The sequence below is a fragment of the Eptatretus burgeri genome, chromosome 7, assembly GCF_056783735.1.
Source record: "Eptatretus burgeri isolate ZD-2024b chromosome 7, Ebu_testis_v1, whole genome shotgun sequence".
In the NCBI taxonomy this organism is placed as follows: Eukaryota; Metazoa; Chordata; class Myxini; order Myxiniformes; family Myxinidae; genus Eptatretus; species Eptatretus burgeri.
The window spans coordinates 4,841,430-4,863,974 of NC_140967.1; the positions used below are offsets into that span (position 1 = coordinate 4,841,430).

Genomic DNA, 22,545 nt, shown 5'->3' on the forward strand with positions numbered 1-22,545 from the left:
GGAAACTGTGAAATGTTAAGGAGCCTCTTATCGAGCATGCTTGGTAGGTCGGTTGTGCGTCGAGTATTTGCGAGGAACCTTTTTCACCATCCGAAGGTGATTCTTGAGCTGCTGAGATCCAGACCGTGGCTGCGGTAAAGCTTGATCGCTCACCCAAGCATGTTGTCATTCGGCTTTTAATGATTCTGTTCCAGAGGTTTGCCGAAACCATGAACCTCCTTCAGGGCCCCAGGAATTGTGAGGGCGACCATTTTGTTCTGCCCTGTAGCATCTCCTTCGTCTTGTCCAAATAACTTTCAGGTTCAGAACGGACTCAGAAATGTTGTTTTCATGGGCGGAGGCTGAGGCCTAAATCGCTCTCATTTCCAATTTTCGTGATGTGTTTGTGTTGTGCATGACATGTCTCAGGCATTGTTATCGTTTCAAATATTTGGATATGAGACTGTGTTTAACTCTTTGAACATATCAATTTTATTGTTTCAAGCCTTGTTACTGCAGAAGAGTGAACGAAGACTCTTCGTAATTAATTTTGCATTTTCTTTTGTACTATCGGCCCTTCTTGTGGTTTCTTTCCCGCACGAAACGGTAAGTTGACCACCTCAGGATTAGTTTGCTTGCCAAATTGGACTCAAAAATAGCAACCGACGATCTCACTCGGTTATCCTTTGAAACACGGCTGCAGCGAGCCTGATTCCATGAACCGGTTGGTGACGGTGTCAAATACGATCAGAGCGTATTTCACTCCCGCCAAACCACCCCACGCTGGTGCGACCAACTCCTGGCAGGTGGTGTGTACCGGTTGATAACTGTGGGTCGCAAATCGTGGCACCACTTTAATTCGCATGAAGACCCCCCAGGGTGAAACCTTCCCTCTGTGTGCGAAACGAGCGGCTTTTGACACTCTTAACCATTGCATCGTAATTTGCCCCCCACGCCCTCCGTTGGTGAAAACGTGGCGCAAAGATCTTGACAAGGCGAGCAGGCACAGCATGGAGTGTTAGAAGTTGCAAAAAGGTCTACGTGATGTTTGTGGAGACATTTTGCTCACTTTTGTAATGAGAACAATTAGCTTTAACTTTAATGCGACTCCATTTTTTTTTCTTTTTTGTCTTAGGTACCCACGAACGTGGTTTATCACCCAAGGGGCGCCTTGTAATACCTTGTAGAACGATTTCTTCAATGGATTTTAAATTACGCCAAGGCAAAGTTATGACCTCGGAAGCATATTTCTTACCTCGGGAAACCGAGCTCATGTGTGCGTTCATTTCCAGGAAATTCGATGAAGGCAAAATCTACACAAATTTCCCCTCGTTTGTCAGAGATGGAGCTAATCGTCGAGCTCTGCAAGTTGTCTCATCCTGAAAAGAGTCCTCGTAAAGCTTTCTCCAGGAATCGATGTGGGTAAGTAAAAGTGATGCTGTTTGAATGTCTTTCCTTTAGCCCATCGAGCGTCCCAGGGAGTCATTGAACCGCTGCAGTTGAAACACTTATCAGATCTCGTAGTTTAAAGGAACGACCTCGGCTTTATGTATTTCCTATAGTTTCCTCTAAACGCGCTTCTGTGTCACATCACGTTGTCCCCAATACAACACACGACAGCGATGTTGTTGTGTGCGATGGGGATGTCATTTGTGCATGTTACACACTTGCATCACCGCAAACGAGTCAGCGTTTTCAAGAAGGAGAACCCAAGCCCCCTTTCCCCCCATTCCCTTGCACTCAACGGCGTTTAAACATGACCTTGAACCATGATCTTCACTGTTTGCTTTCTTGTACAACCGCTCACGCAGTCAGTTACAAAGTGCCGCTTTATTTGATTTTTTTCCTGGCCACCTTACTGACCTCTTGACCTCAGAACCATCCCCCCTTCCCCATTCCCATCCTGTGGGTTCAAGGACCGACAACACACTGATATGAAGCGCGACTGTACGGATCAAGCTCTTTGATTATGGACGGGTTGTTGGACAAAGGAAGAAATGTATGGACAGACGAATTTCTCTCCCGGCGAGAGTGGAGTGGTCAGGATATCTCGACGAGTGGACAATCGGACGACCTCATCTGGACTGACAGACATAGGGATGCGTGCGTGTACTGTGTACGTGTGTCCATTCGAATGTAGTGAGGTTCCACGTCACATGTAAGGTAATTAGTAGTCTTTGCCACGGAGGGAGATGTGTTGTAAGAAATGACGGTGGGACCTTGTAATCCTGAAATGTTGTCATTATATAATGGCCTGTGAGTAACTTCGTGTAAATGATGAAATAACTTGGCAAGCTTGCACCTTGCAGGGTAAATGATGATGGACCAGATGGACTGTCCTGTAGTGAAGAGGTATTGGTCTGTGCAATAATAAGCCCAAGGTGTTTAATTACCTTTTTATACAGACCATACAAATACAATACATTAATGTTTTGTTAATAAGCTCAGATGCTGACAGGGTGGCATAGAAGTATGCACGCTCGCCTCTAAGCTATCTACCCTGGGTTTGAATCCAGACCTAGCTATAAACTGTCATCCCAGTGTTTCACAGGCAGGGTCGTCATCCTTCTGATGTCAGCAAAATGAGTAGCAGCTCACCGGTAACAGGAGCACTGTATCAGCATCACAGCCACGCTTCGACCCTCTCGACGTCGGGGACCTCAGCAGCACATCGTGTTCTTGAGCAGAAGTTTAATGCGGATCCATTATTTCAATCCCCACGCGTCGTGCACACGTCGCCATCGACACAGAGCCGGCGCTGCGAGCACAACGTCTCCAATTAAACCGTACATCACGTCGGTTCCTGATCCACGCGGTGCCGCACTCGTGGTTAAGCGGTTTATGAAGAGGAACATGCGGGGTCCGAGCTCGTGTCCCATCAACTCTCGTCCCACACAATGGAACGTGATTACGGGCTAATGTAGCAGCTCGCGGGTGTCGTTGAGGGCCTTGGCGGAATCATGGCGAGTATACACCGCCGTAATGGTTGTTGTTATTAGATGTAGTTGCTTGGAGTGCGTAGCTGGACCCTGAGGTCTCTTGTGGCCGGATGGTCCGACTCAGGCCGGCGGGATGGAAACCACGTTCGATTTGCTGATGTCATAACTGTCGGAACTTTCCGACAGCGAGGTAAAGGTTAATCAAAGACCACAATGGCATCACGGCATTCCCCAATGTTCCCACGGTGAATCTGGTCATCCATCCTCCCGACACCCAAGGCTCTGAAATTTCTTCGATACCATGTTGTGCTTCCTTGTCAGAGTGCACCTGTGTCCTCACCCGTCTTACCACCTCGATGAGTGCAAACTTCACAAAACTACACTTCCACAACGATCTGCTTCCTCCGACTCTCGAATGGTGCATTGTGGGAAACATTTCCAAATTCTGCTCGATGAAAAAACTGCGTCGAAACGCGTCCCTCACTTCGCATGTCGTGTGCGTTTAATATCCAGTGGCAAATCCAGGGGGGTTTCCTGGTTGCCCGGAACTCCTTCTCCCACGAAAGTGTGCCACAAAAAAGGACAGAAACCTCAGAAAAACGGGATCAATACAGTACCGAATAAACAATAAACCACGAACAGCTCACAGTAATTTATTTGGAAATTATTTGGAAATTATTTGGAAAATTTATAATTTTCTGATATTTCGAAACCCCCCCTCCCCCCCACCCCTACCCAATTGCTGGATTTGCCCCTGATATCCCACCGTAAAATTCCACAATGGCGACAATGCGGTCGATTTGGGGGGACAGAACCGCACCACGTGGTTACCAGAGCGAGTGGATGCACCACTCACCACGATGGACCATGTGAAGGATAAAGTGAAAGACCCAAAGAGCGACGTAAATAAAATGCTGATCACCTTGTGAGGCAATTAATGTATATTTAATGGCTTCTAATCTGTGAAATTCATCATTTGCCGTAATCCCCCATCAACGCAGTCATTAAGACTATGGATCCCATCCCGCTCGCCCCACACCCCCCACCCCCACCCCTCACCCCCCTATTACCGGCCCACCCCAAACATTGATGATTTGAACGGATGAGATGTTAAAAAATGAAAAACGTTGAACAAACAAATTATACCGACATTGGAAGAGTTAACGTTTTCAACACGTGCGTCACAGTGTGAGGATCACGTCACAGTGTGTGGATCACGTCACAGTGTGTGGATCACGTCACCAGAGTGTAAGGATCACGTCACCAGAGTGTGGGGATCACGACACCAGAGTGTAAGGATCACGTCACCAGAGTGTGAGGATCACGTCACAGTGTGGCGATCACATCACCAGAGTGTGGGGATCACATCACAGTGTGGGGATCACGTCACAGTGTGGGGATCACGTCACAGTGTGGGGATCACATCACAGTGTGGGGATCACGTCACAGTGTGGGGATCACGTCACCAGAGTGTGGGGATCACGTCACAGTGTGGGGATCACATCACAGTGTGGGGATGACGTCACAGTGTGGGGATCACGTCACCAGAGTGTGGGGATCACGTCACAGTGTGTGGGATCACATCACAGTGTGGGGATCACATCACAGTGTGTGGATCACGTCACCAGAGTGTGGGGATCACGTCACAGTGTGGGGATCACATCACAGTGTGTGGATCACGTCACCAGAGTGTGGGGATCACGTCACAGTGTGTGGGGATCACGGCACAGTGTGGGGATCACATCACAGTGTGGGGATCACGTCACTAGAGTGTGGGGATCACGTCACAGGGTGTGGGGATCACATCACAGTGTGGGGATCACGTCACAGTGTGGGGATCACGTCACCAGAGTGTGGGGATCACGTCACAGTGTGTGGGGATCACGTCACAGTGTGGGGATCACGTCACAGTGTGTGGGGATCACGGCACAGTGTGGGGATCACATCACAGTGTGGGGATCACGTCACTAGAGTGTGGGGATCACGTCACAGTGTGTGGGGATCACATCACAGTGTGGGGATCACGTCACAGTGTGGGGATCACGTCACAGTGTGGGGATCACGTCACCAGTGTGTGGGGATCACGTCACAGTGTGGGGATCACGTCACAGTGTGGGGATCACGTCACAGTGTGGGGATCACATCACAGTGTGTGGGGATCACGGCACAGTGTGTGGGGATCACGGCACAGTGTGTGGGGATCACGGCACAGTGTGTGGGGATCACGGCACAGTGTGGGGATCACGTCACAGTGTGAGGATCACGTCACCAGAGTGTAAGGATCACGTCACCAGAGTGTGGGGATCACGTCACAGTGTGGCGATCACATCGCAGTGTGGGGATCACATCACAGTGTGGGGATCACGTCACAGTGTGGCGATCACATCACCAGAGTGTGGGGATCACATCACAGTGTGGGGATCACATCACAGTGTGGGGATCACGTCACAGTGTGGGGATCACATCACAGTGTGGGGATCACGTCACAGTGTGGCGATCACGTCACAGTGTGGGGATCACATCACAGTGTGGGGATCACATCACCAGAGTGTGGGGATCACATCACAGTGTGGGGATCACATCACAGTATGGGGATCACGTCACCAGAGTGTGGGGATCACGTCACAGTGTGTGGGGATCACATCGCAGTGTGGGGATCACGTCACAGTGTGTGGATCACGTCACCAGAGTGTGGGGATCACGTCACAGTGTGTGGGGATCACGGCACAGTGTGGGGATCACGGCACAGTGTGGGGATCACGTCACAGTGTGTGGGGATCACGTCACAGTGTGTGGGGATCATGTCACAGTGTGTGGGGATCACGTCACAGTGTGAGGATCACGTCACAGTGTGGGGATCACGTCACCAGAGTGTGTGGATCACGTCACCAGAGTGTGTGGATCACGTCACCAGAGTGTGTGGATCACGTCACCAGAGTGTGGGGATCACGTCACCAGAGTGTGGGGATCACATCACAGTGTGGGGATCACGTCACCAGAGTGTGTGGATCACGTCACCAGAGTGTGTGGATCACGTCACCAGAGTGTGTGGATCACGTCACCAGAGTGTGGGGATCACGTCACCAGAGTGTGGGGATCACATCACCAGAGTGTGGGGATCACATCACAGTGTGGGGATCACGTCACAGTGTGGGGATCACATCACAGTGTGGGGATCACGTCACAGTGTGGCGATCACGTCACAGTGTGGGGATCACATCACAGTGTGGGGATCACATCACAGTATGGGGATCACGTCACCAGAGTGTGGGGATCACGTCACAGTGTGTGGGGATCACATCGCAGTGTGGGGATCACGTCACAGTGTGTGGATCACGTCACCAGAGTGTGGGGATCACGTCACAGTGTGTGGGGATCACGGCACAGTGTGGGGATCACGGCACAGTGTGGGGATCACGTCACAGTGTGTGGGGATCAAGTCACAGTGTGTGGGGATCATGTCACAGTGTGTGGGGATCACGTCACAGTGTGAGGATCACGTCACAGTGTGGGGATCACGTCACCAGAGTGTGTGGATCACGTCACCAGAGTGTGTGGATCACGTCACCAGAGTGTGTGGATCACGTCACCAGAGTGTGGGGATCACGTCACCAGAGTGTGGGGATCACATCACAGTGTGGGGATCACGTCACCAGAGTGTGTGGATCACGTCACCAGAGTGTGTGGATCACGTCACCAGAGTGTGTGGATCACGTCACCAGAGTGTGGGGATCACGTCACCAGAGTGTGGGGATCACATCACCAGAGTGTGGGGATCACATCACAGTGTGGGGATCACGTCACCAGAGTGTGGGGATCACGTCACAGTGTGTGGATCACGTCACAGTGTGTGGGGATCACGTCACAGTGTGTGGGGATCACGTCACAGTGTGTGGGGATCACGTCACAGTGTGTGGGGATCACGTCACAGTGTGTGGATCACGTCACAGTGTGTGGGGATCACGTCACAGTGTGTGGGGATCACGTCACAGTGTGTGGGGATCACGTCACCAGAGTGTGGGGATCACGTCACTAGAGTGTGGGGATCACGTCACCAGAGTGTGTGGATCACGTCACCAGAGTGTGTGGATCACGTCACCAGAGTGTGGGGATCACGTCACCAGAGTGTGGGGATCACGTCACCAGAGTGTGGGGATCACGTCACCAGAGTGTGGGGATCACGTCACCAGAGTGTGGGGATCACGTCACCAGAGTGTGGGGATCACGTCACAGTGTGTGGGGATCACGTCACAGTGTGTGGATCACGTCACAGTGTGTGGGGATCACGTCACAGTGTGTGGGGATCACGGCACAGTGTGGGGATCACGTCACAGTGTGAGGATCACGTCACCAGAGTGTAAGGATCACGTCACCAGAGTGTGGGGATCACGTCACAGTGTGGCGATCACATCACAGTGTGGGGATCACGTCACAGTGTGGGGATCACGTCACAGTGTGGCGATCACATCACCAGAGTGTGGGGATCACATCACAGTGTGGGGATCACATCACAGTGTGGGGATCACGTCACAGTGTGGGGATCACATCACAGTGTGGGGATCACGTCACAGTGTGGCGATCACGTCACAGTGTGGGGATCACATCACAGTGTGGGGATCACATCACCAGAGTGTGGGGATCACATCACAGTGTGGGGATCACATCACAGTATGGGGATCACGTCACCAGAGTGTGGGGATCACGTCACAGTGTGTGGGGATCACATCGCAGTGTGGGGATCACGTCACAGTGTGTGGATCACGTCACCAGAGTGTGGGGATCACGTCACAGTGTGTGGGGATCACGGCACAGTGTGGGGATCACGGCACAGTGTGGGGATCACGTCACAGTGTGTGGGGATCACGTCACAGTGTGTGGGGATCATGTCACAGTGTGTGGGGATCACGTCACAGTGTGAGGATCACGTCACAGTGTGGGGATCACGTCACCAGAGTGTGTGGATCACGTCACCAGAGTGTGTGGATCACGTCACCAGAGTGTGTGGATCACGTCACCAGAGTGTGGGGATCACGTCACCAGAGTGTGGGGATCACATCACAGTGTGGGGATCACGTCACCAGAGTGTGTGGATCACGTCACCAGAGTGTGTGGATCACGTCACCAGAGTGTGGGGATCACGTCACCAGAGTGTGGGGATCACATCACCAGAGTGTGGGGATCACATCACAGTGTGGGGATCACGTCACAGTGTGGGGATCACATCACAGTGTGGGGATCACGTCACAGTGTGGCGATCACGTCACAGTGTGGGGATCACATCACAGTGTGGGGATCACATCACCAGAGTGTGGGGATCACATCACAGTGTGGGGATCACATCACAGTATGGGGATCACGTCACCAGAGTGTGGGGATCACGTCACAGTGTGTGGGGATCACATCGCAGTGTGGGGATCACGTCACAGTGTGTGGATCACGTCACCAGAGTGTGGGGATCACGTCACAGTGTGTGGGGATCACGGCACAGTGTGGGGATCACGGCACAGTGTGGGGATCACGTCACAGTGTGTGGGGATCACGTCACAGTGTGTGGGGATCATGTCACAGTGTGTGGGGATCACGTCACAGTGTGAGGATCACGTCACAGTGTGGGGATCACGTCACCAGAGTGTGTGGATCACGTCACCAGAGTGTGTGGATCACGTCACCAGAGTGTGTGGATCACGTCACCAGAGTGTGGGGATCACGTCACCAGAGTGTGGGGATCACATCACAGTGTGGGGATCACGTCACCAGAGTGTGTGGATCACGTCACCAGAGTGTGTGGATCACGTCACCAGAGTGTGTGGATCACGTCACCAGAGTGTGGGGATCACGTCACCAGAGTGTGGGGATCACATCACCAGAGTGTGGGGATCACATCACAGTGTGGGGATCACGTCACCAGAGTGTGGGGATCACGTCACAGTGTGTGGATCACGTCACAGTGTGTGGGGATCACGTCACAGTGTGTGGGGATCACGTCACAGTGTGTGGGGATCACGTCACAGTGTGTGGATCACGTCACAGTGTGTGGGGATCACGTCACAGTGTGTGGGGATCACGTCACCAGAGTGTGGGGATCACGTCACTAGAGTGTGGGGATCACGTCACCAGAGTGTGTGGATCACGTCACCAGAGTGTGTGGATCACGTCACCAGAGTGTGTGGATCACGTCACCAGAGTGTGGGGATCACGTCACCAGAGTGTGGGGATCACGTCACCAGAGTGTGGGGATCACGTCACCAGAGTGTGGGGATCACGTCACCAGAGTGTGGGGATCACGTCACCAGAGTGTGGGGATCACGTCACAGTGTGTGGGGATCACGTCACAGTGTGTGGATCACGTCACAGTGTGTGGGGATCACGTCACAGTGTGTGGGGATCGCGTCACAGTGTGGGGATCACGTCACAGTGTGGGGATCACGTCACCAGAGTGTGGGGATCACGTCACAGTGTGTGGGGATCACGGCACAGTGTGGGGATCACGGCACAGTGTGGGGATCACGTCACAGTGTGTGGGGATCACGTCACAGTGTGTGGGGATCATGTCACAGTGTGTGGGGATCACGTCACAGTGTGAGGATCACGTCACAGTGTGGGGATCACGTCACCAGAGTGTGTGGATCACGTCACCAGAGTGTGTGGATCACGTCACCAGAGTGTGTGGATCACGTCACCAGAGTGTGGGGATCACGTCACCAGAGTGTGGGGATCACATCACAGTGTGGGGATCACGTCACCAGAGTGTGTGGATCACGTCACCAGAGTGTGTGGATCACGTCACCAGAGTGTGTGGATCACGTCACCAGAGTGTGTGGATCACGTCACCAGAGTGTGGGGATCACGTCACCAGAGTGTGGGGATCACATCACCAGAGTGTGGGGATCACATCACAGTGTGTGGGGATCACGTCACAGTGTGTGGGGATCATGTCACAGTGTGTGGGGATCACGTCACAGTGTGAGGATCACGTCACAGTGTGGGGATCACGTCACCAGAGTGTGTGGATCACGTCACCAGAGTGTGTGGATCACGTCACCAGAGTGTGTGGATCACGTCACCAGAGTGTGGGGATCACGTCACCAGAGTGTGGGGATCACATCACAGTGTGGGGATCACGTCACCAGAGTGTGTGGATCACGTCACCAGAGTGTGTGGATCACGTCACCAGAGTGTGTGGATCACGTCACCAGAGTGTGGGGATCACGTCACCAGAGTGTGGGGATCACATCACCAGAGTGTGGGGATCACATCACAGTGTGGGGATCACGTCACCAGAGTGTGGGGATCACGTCACAGTGTGTGGATCACGTCACAGTGTGTGGGGATCACGTCACAGTGTGTGGATCACGTCACAGTGTGTGGGGATCACGTCACAGTGTGTGGGGATCACGTCACAGTGTGTGGGGATCACGTCACCAGAGTGTGGGGATCACGTCACTAGAGTGTGGGGATCACGTCACCAGAGTGTGTGGATCACGTCACCAGAGTGTGTGGATCACGTCACCAGAGTGTGTGGATCACGTCACCAGAGTGTGGGGATCACGTCACCAGAGTGTGGGGATCACGTCACCAGAGTGTGGGGATCACGTCACCAGAGTGTGGGGATCACGTCACCAGAGTGTGGGGATCACGTCACCAGAGTGTGGGGATCACGTCACAGTGTGTGGGGATCACGTCACAGTGTGTGGATCACGTCACAGTGTGTGGGGATCACGTCACAGTGTGTGGGGATCGCGTCACAGTGTGTGGGGATCACGTCAAAGTGTGGGGATCACGTCACCAGAGTGTGGGGATCACGTCACCAGAGTGTGGGGATCACGTCACCAGAGTGTGTGGATCACGTCACCAGAGTGTGGGGATCACGTCACCAGAGTGTGGGGATCACGTCACCAGAGTGTGGGGATCACGTCACCAGAGTGTGGGGATCACGTCACCAGAGTGTGTGGATCACGTCACCAGAGTGTGGGGATCACGTCACCAGAGTGTGGGGATCACGTCACCAGAGTGTGGGGATCACGTCACCAGAGTGTTGGGATCACGTCACCAGAGTGTGGGGATCACGTCACCAGAGTGTGGGGATCACGTCACCAGAGTGTTGGGATCACGTCACCAGAGTGTGGGGATCACGTCACCAGAGTGTGGGGATCACGTCACCAGAGTGTGGGGATCACGTCACCAGAGTGTGGGGATCACGTCACAGTGTGGGGATCACGTCACCAGAGTGTGGGAATGACGTCACCAGAGTGTGGGGATCACGTCACCAGAGTGTGGGGATCACGTCACCAGAGTGTGGGGATCACGTCACCAGAGTGTTGGGATCACGTCACCAGAGTGTGGGGATCACGTCACCAGAGTGTGGGGATCACGTCACCAGAGTGTGGGGATCACGTCACAGTGTGGGGATCACGTCACCAGAGTGTGGGAATGACGTCACCAGAGTGTGGGGATCACGTCACCAGAGTGTGGGAATGACGTCACCAGAGTGTGGGAATGACGTCACCACAACCATATTTTAACTTTAGCAGAGAAAAAATTGGCAAATCCTTTTAATTACACCGAGGGAGAGCGACATTCGCCAAAGTGCAAATGACTTTGAGATTAACTGTTAAGCTGCTGACTTGCACCTTGTTAATGGTCTCGATAGTTTACGAATATCGAGGTGGATAATGGATTCCTTGGCACAGAAACGGCTCGAAGCCTCCATGATACATACATCATCTCAACCGGTCTTCGCACAGCTCACCTCATCGATTCATTAAGCAAATTGATAATCGCGTCAAGTGAGGAGTCAATACTCGTGTATTTCGGTTTATAAATGTTTTATTCATCTCAGGAATTCGGCGGCAACAAGCAACGATCGAATTACCTTTTAATCTCCAACCTGAGGACCTACCTTCTTTACACGGTCCACGGCGAATACCCTTTCAATGGCGATGTTTAACCGACGTGAGGTAATGTTGTCACTCCATCGGAGGAAAAGACAGCCGATGCCACCGCGAAGAAGAAGAAGAAGAAGAAGAAGAGTAGAAGAAGAGAAGAGTAGAAGTAGAAAATGAAGAAGAAGAAGAAGAAGAGTAGAAGAAGAGAAGAGTGGAAGTAGAAAATGAAGAAGAAGAAGAAGAAGAAGAAGAAGAAGAAGAAGAGTAGAAGAAGAGAAGAGTAGAAGTAGAAAATGAAGAAGAAGAAGAAGAAGAAGAAGATTCCCGTTGGGCGGCGACGAGCGCTGCAGGTGAGGAGTCGGACGCACGTTGTGAGTTGTGACTCCTGCGGATCCGTCTGGTGAGGGAAAACAAACGTGAACAGAAATATGCGTGAAGTGTAACAAGGAGAAGGTGATGATCCACCTCGCTGTGCATTGTGACTGAAAAACACCTCATTCGAGATTCTCTTCATGGAAAAGACCGTTTCATCCCCCAGTTGTGACGGAAGGATCGACTCTTGTGACGATCCCTCAATGATGTCACGTTCCAACTTGCTCGGTGAAGTGACTGGACTCGGTCACTGCTTTCGTTTATTAATTCGTTCTCATTTTTTGTGTGATTATTTTTTTTATACAAAGGTCGAGGCTCATTGGGGGGGGTGTGGGGGGGGGGGGGGTGAGGGAGCTGATCTACAAATGGCAGCAGGTTTACAAACTACCCTGGGGTTTGGGATTGACACACTCAAGGAGAGATAACACGAAACCGAGTACCAAAAGAGGAACATTTCTGGAAAGTACCAGCAGGATACCTGTCACCGACATGAAGCCACGAAGCGTGTGGTCCTGGGTCCGCTTCAGGACTTCGGACGCTTTGGGGTCACAGATGCTCTCGGGTGCACTCTGAGCGTCTCCTGTCAGTGAACTTTCCAAACATGATTTCTCCTAATGACGCGTCCTCCCTTCTGGACTCGGTAATGACAAATTTTCCGTCAAATGTGGTCCACGGGTCTCCTGTTCCTCGTCTGCCACAAATAGGTTCATCTGATCACGTGCTTGTGAGAGACAACATTTCTCTGGCTATTGTCAAAGTACCGCAGAGTCTGGCAGTTCGCCCAAACTGACTGGCAGGGACAGCAAGCTGCCATCTCATGTCAAGACGGGTCCTTTATTTCCACCTCTCTGGATAGTAATACTGCCTGGAAATCCTTCCACAAAAGCTTGCTTTCCATGATGTAAATATTTATACCATCTTGTCTGTAGTTATCATACCGATCCTTTTGCCACTGTTACACAGAAGCCTGTAGTGAGACGGTGGCCTTCAAATATCGAGCCTTCTCGTCCAAGAAGGCAAATCCAACCAAAGGCAACCTCAGATCATTCAACAAAGCCCCGACCAAGTGTGTCCACCCTCAGGAAAGCCAGAAAACAACATCTAGCCAAACTCAAGGCTGAATTCTCAAATCTGTCTCCCTCCTCTAAAACTTGGTGGTACCTTGTTATGTCTGTCTCTGGTGTATGCTCCATCACCATCCCTTCTCTCACTTGAAAAGGCACCACAGCTGCTTGTGAGAGGCTGAATGCCTCAATTCTGTTTCCTTCCAAATATTGTGTCTCCAACCCCTCACCTCCGTACCCACCCTTCCAAGTTGCACCCAACTGCTCCGAACTCTGTGTCATTTGCACATCAGAAGGTGGAAAAGTTTCTAACAACCACTGACTCTGACTCTGTAACTGGACCAGAGGGCATCAGCTCGCATGTCCTAAAAAATACCTCCTGTGCTGCTCTTGCACATCCTCTCCCTGCCTTTTTCACCCTATCATTTGCACTAGGTCATCTATCTGAATGGAAATCTGCCATCATCATTGCATTACATAATGAAGGTGGCAAAATTGATCCCCTTAACTACAGACCTATCAGCTTACTTCCAATCATCAGCAAGGTCATGGAATCCATCATCATAGTTGATATGAAATAATTCCTTTTCTTCAACAACCTCATCTCAGATCACCAATTAGGATTCAGACGAGGTCACTCGTCCTTGGACAGGCTGCTTCTACCCACCCAACAATGTTTGGAGGCCCTCAATGTCAGACATGAGATCAGGGCCGTCTCTCTGAACATATCTGGAGTTGTCAATACAGTCTGGCATCCTGCTTCACTCTCCAAACTCAACTCCACAAATGGCTTACTGACATCCTCTACTCTTGTAGCCCATGTGGCTCTCAACAGACTCCTTTTATCTCCTCTCCCTGTAGCGTTCTGGGCCCAGTGCAATTCCTGAACTTCATTGTTGATCTCTCTGATTCTGGAAAATCCCCTTTATCTATTTGCTGACGACTCTACCCTCTGCCGTAACATCCCTCATCCTTCAGACAGGCAGGCAGCAGCCTCTTCACTCTCTGCAGACCTGGATAAAATCACAAACTGATCAAACACCTGGAATATGTCTTTCAATCCTGACAAATCTTAATATCTCTCTCCAAAAGGACAGTTTGGCACAACCTCCCATCTGCTTTTTATTTTGTTTTTTTGTATACATTGTCGAGGCTCGTATGAGAGCTAAAACGCATTGCACAGCAAGGGGGGGGGCATGAGACAAGAGAGGCGGGAAAGAAAAGGACAAAACAGTGGGGAACAAAGACATTGGGAGACCTGTGGAAGGGAGAGGGATGTGGCGGGGAACACGGGGTAAACAAGATTGACACTACAGGGACTTTCAGGCAGGAAAGCAGGGAATTTTAAGGAGGTGGGTTTGGGGTGGATAAGCAGGGGTAGACAAGATTGTGGTTTTCGATGGGGAAAGGTAAGAGGTGGTGGTGAACGGCTGTTTTGAAGGCTTGGAGGGAAGAATGGGATTGAAGAGAGTGTGGGAGTTTATTCCAAAGGTGGGAAAAGAGAGGAATGAAAGAGTGAAGGTGAGCAGTGATTTGTAATTTTGGTAGTTTTACCAGAAGGGGGTTGCTGGCGGACCTTGAGCACCATGCAGAAATATGGGGTGGGGTGGGGGGGGAGACATATCGCAGACAGAGCAGGGGGAGAGAGACTGGAGAGGAGATGGTAGAAGACAGAAAGACCACCGACCTGCCTGCGGTGAGAGAGTGAGAGGCCCAAAGACTCAGCCTCATTGCGGAAGATACCAATGATCCGAAATGCCTTGGTTTCCACAGCGTGAAGCCGAGAATGGTGAGAGGCAGGAGCACCAGCCCAGAGGTGAGAGCAGTACTCCATCAGGCTGCGGACGAAAGCTTTGTATGTGGTCAAGAGCTCAGGTGGGCCGAGGAAGGACTTTGCACAACGGATAATTCCCAGTCGGCGACTGGCTTTGGTGGCCAGGTTGGAAATGTGGTTTTTCCAGGAAAGATCATGGCAGATAGTGAGACCCAGAAGCTTTAAAGAAAGGACTTCATCCAAAGGTTTGCTGAGATAGTTGATGGAGAGGGGGAGGGGGGGTTCCAAACGATCCTTTCGGAAAGACATGGTGAGAGTGTGAGATTTGTCAGGATTGAAAGACATGTTCCACGTGTTTGACCAGTTTGTGATTTTATCCAGATCTGCAGAGTGTGAAGAAGCTGCTGCTTGCCGGTATGAGGGATGACTGATGGTATGGCAGAGGGTGGAGTCATCAGCAAAGAGATAAAGAGGATTTTCCAGAGAGTCGGAGAAATCATTGATGAAAACCAGAAAAAGAACAGGGCCCAGAACGCTGCCTTGATGAACTCCAGCCTGTGCAGGAAGAGGGGATGAGAGAACTCCATTTAAGGCCACATGTTGGCTGCGACAGGAGAGGAAGTCTGCGAGCCATGAGTGGAGATGGTCTTGGATACCATAAGAAGAGAGTTTCGTGAGCAGGGTAGGGTGCCAGACTGTCAAAGCATGCAATGTGTCTCGGGATATGGGTCTGATTTCATGATTGGCATTGAGTCCCTCCATTCATTGTTGGGAGAGCAATCCTGCTTTCTTAACAATTCTGTTGAGGAAGTTCAGTTGCTCAAACTCCTGGGTCATCCATTAATTTTCCAAGGCAAACCAAATTTCAAAGTTGGCCTCCAAAGCCAGCTGCCACCTCGGCGTCTTTCATTTGGCCAATCTGAACTTTTGACAACCTACAAGGCCTTAATTTGTAGCTTTATGAGTACTGCTCTCCCCTTTGGGCCCTGCCTCATGTCTTGCCCTTCTTGATCCCATGGAATGCTCGGTGTTCAAAATCATTGGGATCTCCCATGATGACGCTGAGGTCTAGCTTTTTGCTTTCGCATTGCAGACAGGTCGGTGGTCTCTTTGTATTCTATTACCACCGTTTTGGTTTTCAACCCTCTGTCCTCTCTTAGCTGGGTCCCTCAGATTTCTGCAAGGTGCACATTGTCTGCCAGTAACCCTCTTATTGTTAATGTCCCAAAATCCAAAGTCACTCCTCATCTTCACTAATTTGTTCTTCTTTTCTCTCCTCTCACCTGTGAAACCAAAAAACTGTTGTTCATACCCCATCCATACTAATGATCTCCTCTACCCCAAATTACCCCATTCCCAAGCACTCTTTTTCTCATTTATTGTGATTTCCCCCCCTCTCCGTCACTTCTTTTTGTTTGGTATTTGTCAGTTGATTTGTTTCTTTCCTGTTTCATCCACACCTTCCCCTACTCTTCTTGCTTTGCTTTCCAACCTCCGCCCCCAAAGGTGGACGGAGGTTATGTATTCACCTGTTTGTTTGTTTATCTGTCTGAGAAGGATATCTCATAAGGTTATGGATGGATTATGACGAAATTTGGTGTACAGGTTGGGTGTGTGACAAGGCATAATTGATTCAATTTTGGTGAAGATCCAGATACGAGAATTTTTTTTTAACATTTCCAAATGATTCTTCACCTTTGAGAGATGGGGGCCAAAAACGATACCGAGCATGATACACTACATGGCCAAAAGTATGTGGACACCGACTCATCCAAAATCTCATTCCAAAAGAATCGATATTAATATGGAGTTGGATATTAATATTAATATGGAGTCCCCCCATTGCTGCTAAAATAGCCTCTACTCTTCTGGGAAGGCTTTCCACTTGATGTTGGAACATTGCTGCGGGGATTTGCTTCCATTCAGCCACAAGAGCATTCGTGAGGTTGGGCACCGATATTGGGCGATTAGGTCTGGCTTGGAGTCGGCGTTCCAATTTATCCCAAAGGTGTTCGATGGGGTTGAGGTCAGGGCTCTGTGCTGGACAGTCAGGTTCTTCCACACTGATCTCGACAAACCATTTCTGCTTGGACCTTGCTTTGTGCAAGGGGGGCATTGTTATGCTGAAACAGGAAAGGGCCTTCCCCAAACTGTTACCACAAAGTTGGAAGCACAGAATGGTCTAGAATGTCATTGCTGTAGCGTTAAGATTTTCCCTTACTTGAACTAAAGGGTCGAGCCCGAACCATGAAAAACAGCCCCAGACCATTATTCCTCCTTCACCAAGGAGGACACGTTCCTCAAGAAACCCTCACCCGCTCCCCATTCCCAAGTCAAGGATGGTTTACCACCTCTATTCATTCGTCCCCTTATTCCTACCTGTATTCATTCGTCCCCTTATTCCCACCTGTATTCATTCGTCCCCTTATTCTCCCGACTGTGGAACCGTCTGTAGCACTTTGCATTCAGGCAGGTAGCGTTCTGGCCAAATTCGTCCGTCAGACTGACAGATGGTGAAGCATGATTCATCACTCCAGAGAACGTGTTTCCACTGCTCGAGAGTCCAATGGCGGGGAGCTTTACACCGCTCCAGCCGACGCTTGGCATTGCACATGGTGATCTTCGGCTTGTGTGCGGCTGCTCGGCCATGGAAACCCATTTCATGAAGCTCTCGACGAATATTGCTTGTGCTGACGTTGCTTCCAGAGTCAGTTTGGAACTTGGTAGTGAGTGTTGCAACTGCCGACAGATGATCTTTCCACGTTACGTGCTTCAGCACTCGGTGGTCCCATTCTGTGAGCTTGTGTGGCCGACCACTTCATGGCTGAGCTGTTATTGCTACTAGATGTTTCCACTTCACAATACCAGCACTTACAGTTGACCAGGGCAGCTCGATGCCTGATGTTGGTTTAATGGTTAGGTTGGTGGACTTGGGATTGTCAGATCCTGAGTTCAAATCCCATTCAGCTGTTGAATTAATATCAGGTGGGATTGACTCTGTCTGTCATTCTTCCAAGGTCAGAAAAATGAGTGCCAGTTTGTTGGTATCCTGTGTCGGAGTGGCGACCCGTCCAGGATTGTGCCTAATAGCCAAGGAGACTGCTTAGACTGCACCAACGCTCTGCACAGAAAACGGTCCCAATGGATGAATGGATGGATGGATGGATGGATGGATGGATAGGGCAGCTCCAGCAGGGCAGAAATTTTATGAACTGACTTGTTGGAAAGGTGGCATCCGATGACAGTACCACGTTGAAAGTCATTGAGCTCTTCATTACGGCCAATTCTACTGCCAATGTTTGTGTATGGAGATTGCATGGTGGTGTGCTTGATTTTATACACCTGTCAGCAATGGGTGTGGCTGAAATAGCCAAATCCACCAATTAAAAGGAGTGTCTGCATTCTTTTGGCCATGTCGTGCATTTCAAAACGTTGTGGATGAGTGAGTAGGTGCCAAGAACAAAGTGATTACATTTTGTGGTCCAGATGAACATCAGTGGGATACAAAATGTAAACTGTTCAGCCTGGCCGATGTATGTGCTCCACCGAGTGCCGTTCGAGTTCAGCTTGTGTGTAGCTTGTTGACCCCAATGTGTCCTTCTCCCTCTCCCCTTGATCTCACTCTCACTTCAATTCTGAGGTTGGTGTTTCCCCCTTGCCATTTTGTTCCTTTCCATTCCGTGATGGCTCTTTCATGAGTCTCGATCATGTTCATATACGATGTTTTTAAAATTATATATATATATATATATATATATATATATATATATATATATATATATATATATATATATATATATATATATATATAAAAACTTTTTTGGGGATTTGGTCATTTAAAAAAAATTCCCTCACAAAAGGTTGGGTCCAGACCCCCAGGACCCTTCCCCCCACCCACCCACAAATCCACCTCAACATGTAGACAATGGCCGTCTGCTCATGATACTTGTGAATGAAAAAAAAGAATAGTTGCCATGCAAACAGAAATTTGGTAATTTGGAAAATTTGACCGATCAAGTGTTTTACATGATGGAAAGTTGTGGAGGATATCTGTCTAAGAAGGCTATCTCATAAGGTTATGGATGGATTATGACGAAATTTAGTGGACAGGTTGGGTGTGTGACAAGGCATAATTGATTCGATTCGACAAGGCATAATTGATTCGACTTTTCTCTTTGCCACGTGGGACTTTTCTCTTTGCCGCATGGGATTTTTCTCTTTGCATCCAACCATGATGAGTAGAACAAATTTCGTTGATACATTTTCTAATTGTGGCCGAATTGGTGTTTTACATGTTTTGGATGACCTTGAACTTTGACCAATTTTAACCAAATTTTACACATACATATAGTACCCAGACATACAAATAAACTGTGTATGTAAGTTTCAATTTGATATCTTGAAAAATTCCTGAGGTTTGAAAATCATAAAATCACAAAAATATCCCATTTGATTATAATGGGGTTAAATTGTTGTCATAGACACTGTTTTCTCGACACCACGTGGAACTTTTCCCTTTACCACGTGGGACTTTTCTCTTTACTACGTGGGAATTTTCTCTTCACCATGTGGTACTTTCCTCTTTGTCACGTGGGACTTTTCTCTTTGCCACATGGGATTTTTCTCTTTGCCTTATGGGACTTTTCTCTTTATCATGTGGGACTTTTCTGTTTGCCACATGGGACTTTTCTCTTTGCCACGTGGGATTTTTCTCTTTGACACGTGGGATTTTTCTCTTTGACACGTGGGATTTTTCTCTTTGCCATGTGGGATTTTTCTCTTTGCCATGTGGGACTTTTCTCGTTGCCACATGGGACTTTTCTCTTTGCCACGTGGGATTTTTCTCTTGGCTACGTGGGACTTTTCTCTTTGCCACGTGGGACTTTTCTCTTTGCCGCGTGTGATTTTTCTCTTTGCATCCAACCAAGATGAGTAGAACAAATTTCGTTGATACATTTTCTAATTGTGGCCTAATTGGTGTTTTACATGTTTTGGATGACCTTGACCTTTGACCAATTTTAACCAAATTTTACACATACATATAGTACCCAGACATACAAATAAGCTGTGTATGTAAGTTTCAATTTGATATCTTGAAAAATTCTTGAGGTTTGAAAATCATAAAATCACAAAAATATCCCATTTGATTATAATGGGGTTAAATTGTTGTCATAGACACTGTTTTCTCGACACCACGTGGGACTTTTCTCTTTACCACGTGGGACTTTTCTCTTTACTACGTGGGAATTTTCTCTTCACCATGTGGTACTTTCCTCTTCGCCACGTGGGACTTTTCTCTTTGCCACGTGGGACTTTTCTCTTTGCCACATGGGACTTTTCTCTTTATCACATGGGACTTTTCTCTTTATCATGTGGGACTTTTCTCTTTGCCACGTGGGACTTTTCTCTTAGCCACATGGGACTTTTCTCTTTGCCACGTGGGATTTTTCTCTTTGCCATGTGGAATTTTTCTCTTTGACACATGGGATTTTTCTCTTTGACACGTGGGATTTTTCTCTTTGCCACGTGGGATTTTTCTCTTTGCCACGTGGGACTTTTCTCTTTGCCACGTGGGACTTTTCTCTTTGTCACGTGGGACTTTTCTCTTTGTCACGTGGGACTTTTCTCTTTTCCACGTGGGACTTTTCTCTTTGCCACATGGGATTTTTTCTCTTTGCCACCTGGAACTTTTCTCTTTGCCACATGGAACTTTTCTCTTTGCCACGTAGGACTTTTCTCTTTGACAGTGGGATTTTTCTCTTTACCATGTGGGATTTTTCTCTTTGCCACATGGAACTTTTCTCTTTACCACGTGGCTTTTTTCTCTTTGCCACATGGGATTTTTTTTTCTTTGCCACGTAGGATTTTTCTCTTTGCCACGTTGGATTTTTCTCTTTGCCACGTGGGACTTTTCTCTTTACCACGTAGGATTTTTCTTTGCCAGGTGGGATTTTTCTTTGCCACGTGGGATTTTTCTCTTTGCCACGTGGGACTTTTCTCTTTGCCACGTGGGACTTTTCTCTTTGCCACGTGGGACTTTTCTCTTGACCACGTGGGATTTTTTTCTTTGCCGCATGGGATTTTTCTCTTTGCCACGTGGGATTTTTCTCTTTGCCACGTGGGATTTTTCTCTTTGCCACGTGGGATTCTTCTCTTTGCCACGTGGGATTTTTGTCTTTGCCACGTGGGATTTTTCTCTTCGCCACGCGGGATTTTTCTATTTACCACGTGGGATTTTTCTCTTTGACATGTGGGATTTTTGTCTTTGCCGCGTGGTATTTTTCTCTTTGCCACGTGGGATTTTTCTCTTTGCCACGTGGGATTTTTCTCTTTGACACGTGGGATTTTTCTCTTTGCCACGTGGGATTTTTCTCTTTGCTACCAACAAAGATGAGTAGAATCTGAAAAAGATTACATCGAAAATTAATTAACTAATTCTATTTTGCACCTTCTTCACTTTGTACTGAGGTGGTTTACCAATGGGGGTCCTTTTGATTATGACTGATGACCCTCAAGTGTTACTGCAGAAGGCTCTCATACAAGAGGTCTTATGGGTCTAAGGTTTCCAATAGGGTCGATGGAATCTACAAAGTCTTTGGGTGCTAAAGGGTCTTAGGTGTCTTAAAAGGTCTTATGGGTATAAAGGGTCTTCAGAGTCTTCAAGTGTATTATGGTTATAAAGGTTCCGAAGGGTGTTAAGGGTCATGGAGGTCTAAAAGGTTCTGAATGGTGTTGGGGTATTAATGGGGTCTTTGGTGTGTCAAGGTGTCTAAATTTATCGAGGGGGCTGGAACTTGCATGCACACATTCACGCGTGGACTCACACATAGCTCCTTTTATCGTATAGATCAGTGTGTGTAGAAGGGATTGTGGTTGTGCATGGTCGAACGTGTGATATCTTGATGTACATTACACTTGAAAGATTGAAGTGAGGAGGACGAGACAATGGATGCGGGAAGACGGTTCCACAGTCGGGAGAATAAGGGGACGAATGAATACAGGTAGTAAACTAGAGGGGGAGCACTCGGTGGAGTGCAAATCCTCTGCCGCCATTACTGCTAGGTCACTCAAGTGAACCTGATATCCTATTAATTCAATTTGACGTCAACAGTGCTCACAGAGTTATAGTTTGCAACTTTCCCTTTTACTTTTAACTTTTACATACTCAATTCATTCGTCATAACTAGATTCCTTGAGACAGAAATTGATTTTACGTGGGTATATCCACGTGAAGTTCCAAAATCAGCCGCAATTATAATTTTGGCATGTTTTTTGTTGGAAATCACTTATAACATGTAGAAATGCAAAAAAAAAAAATCGAGATTTTGTTCAAAAAAAAGTTTGCAAAATTTTTTTTTTCTCGAACAATTTTTTTTTGGGGGGGGGGGTGGAAATCACTTAAAACATGTAGAAATGCAAAAAAAAAAAAAATTCAAATATTTTTTCAAAATGGCCACCATAGCGGCCATATTGGATTTTGGACCAAGTCCAAAATCTAATGGCATGATTCTTGGACCATACCGAATCCCCCC

At 48.7% G+C, this 22,545-nt stretch overlaps 1 protein-coding gene and 1 long non-coding RNA gene across 4 annotated transcripts in view; one reads left to right on the top strand and one right to left on the bottom strand.

Moving 5' to 3' along the window:
• LOC147022590 (uncharacterized) overlaps positions 1 to 22,545 on the bottom strand; it is a 132,437-nt gene that overhangs the window by 37,990 nt on the left and 71,902 nt on the right. The window contains exon 1 of one of the 2 annotated variants that reach the window (XM_085887318.1): positions 11,818 to 11,920. The exons of the other annotated variant lie outside the window; for it this stretch is intronic. The gene's annotated coding sequence lies outside the window, so the exon portion shown is untranslated. Of the gene's footprint in view, positions 1 to 11,817; positions 11,921 to 22,545 lie in introns of those variants that run through there. 2 annotated transcript variants of the gene reach the window in all.
• Positions 1,874 to 22,545, top strand: part of LOC147022591 (uncharacterized) — a 79,563-nt gene continuing 58,891 nt past the window's right edge. Inside the window, exon 1 of one of the 2 annotated variants that reach the window (XR_015059802.1) lies at positions 1,874 to 2,142. This is a non-coding gene — a long non-coding RNA (uncharacterized LOC147022591). Of the gene's footprint in view, positions 2,143 to 11,760; positions 12,204 to 22,545 lie in introns of those variants that run through there. The other variant, XR_015059803.1, reaches the window with a different exon arrangement.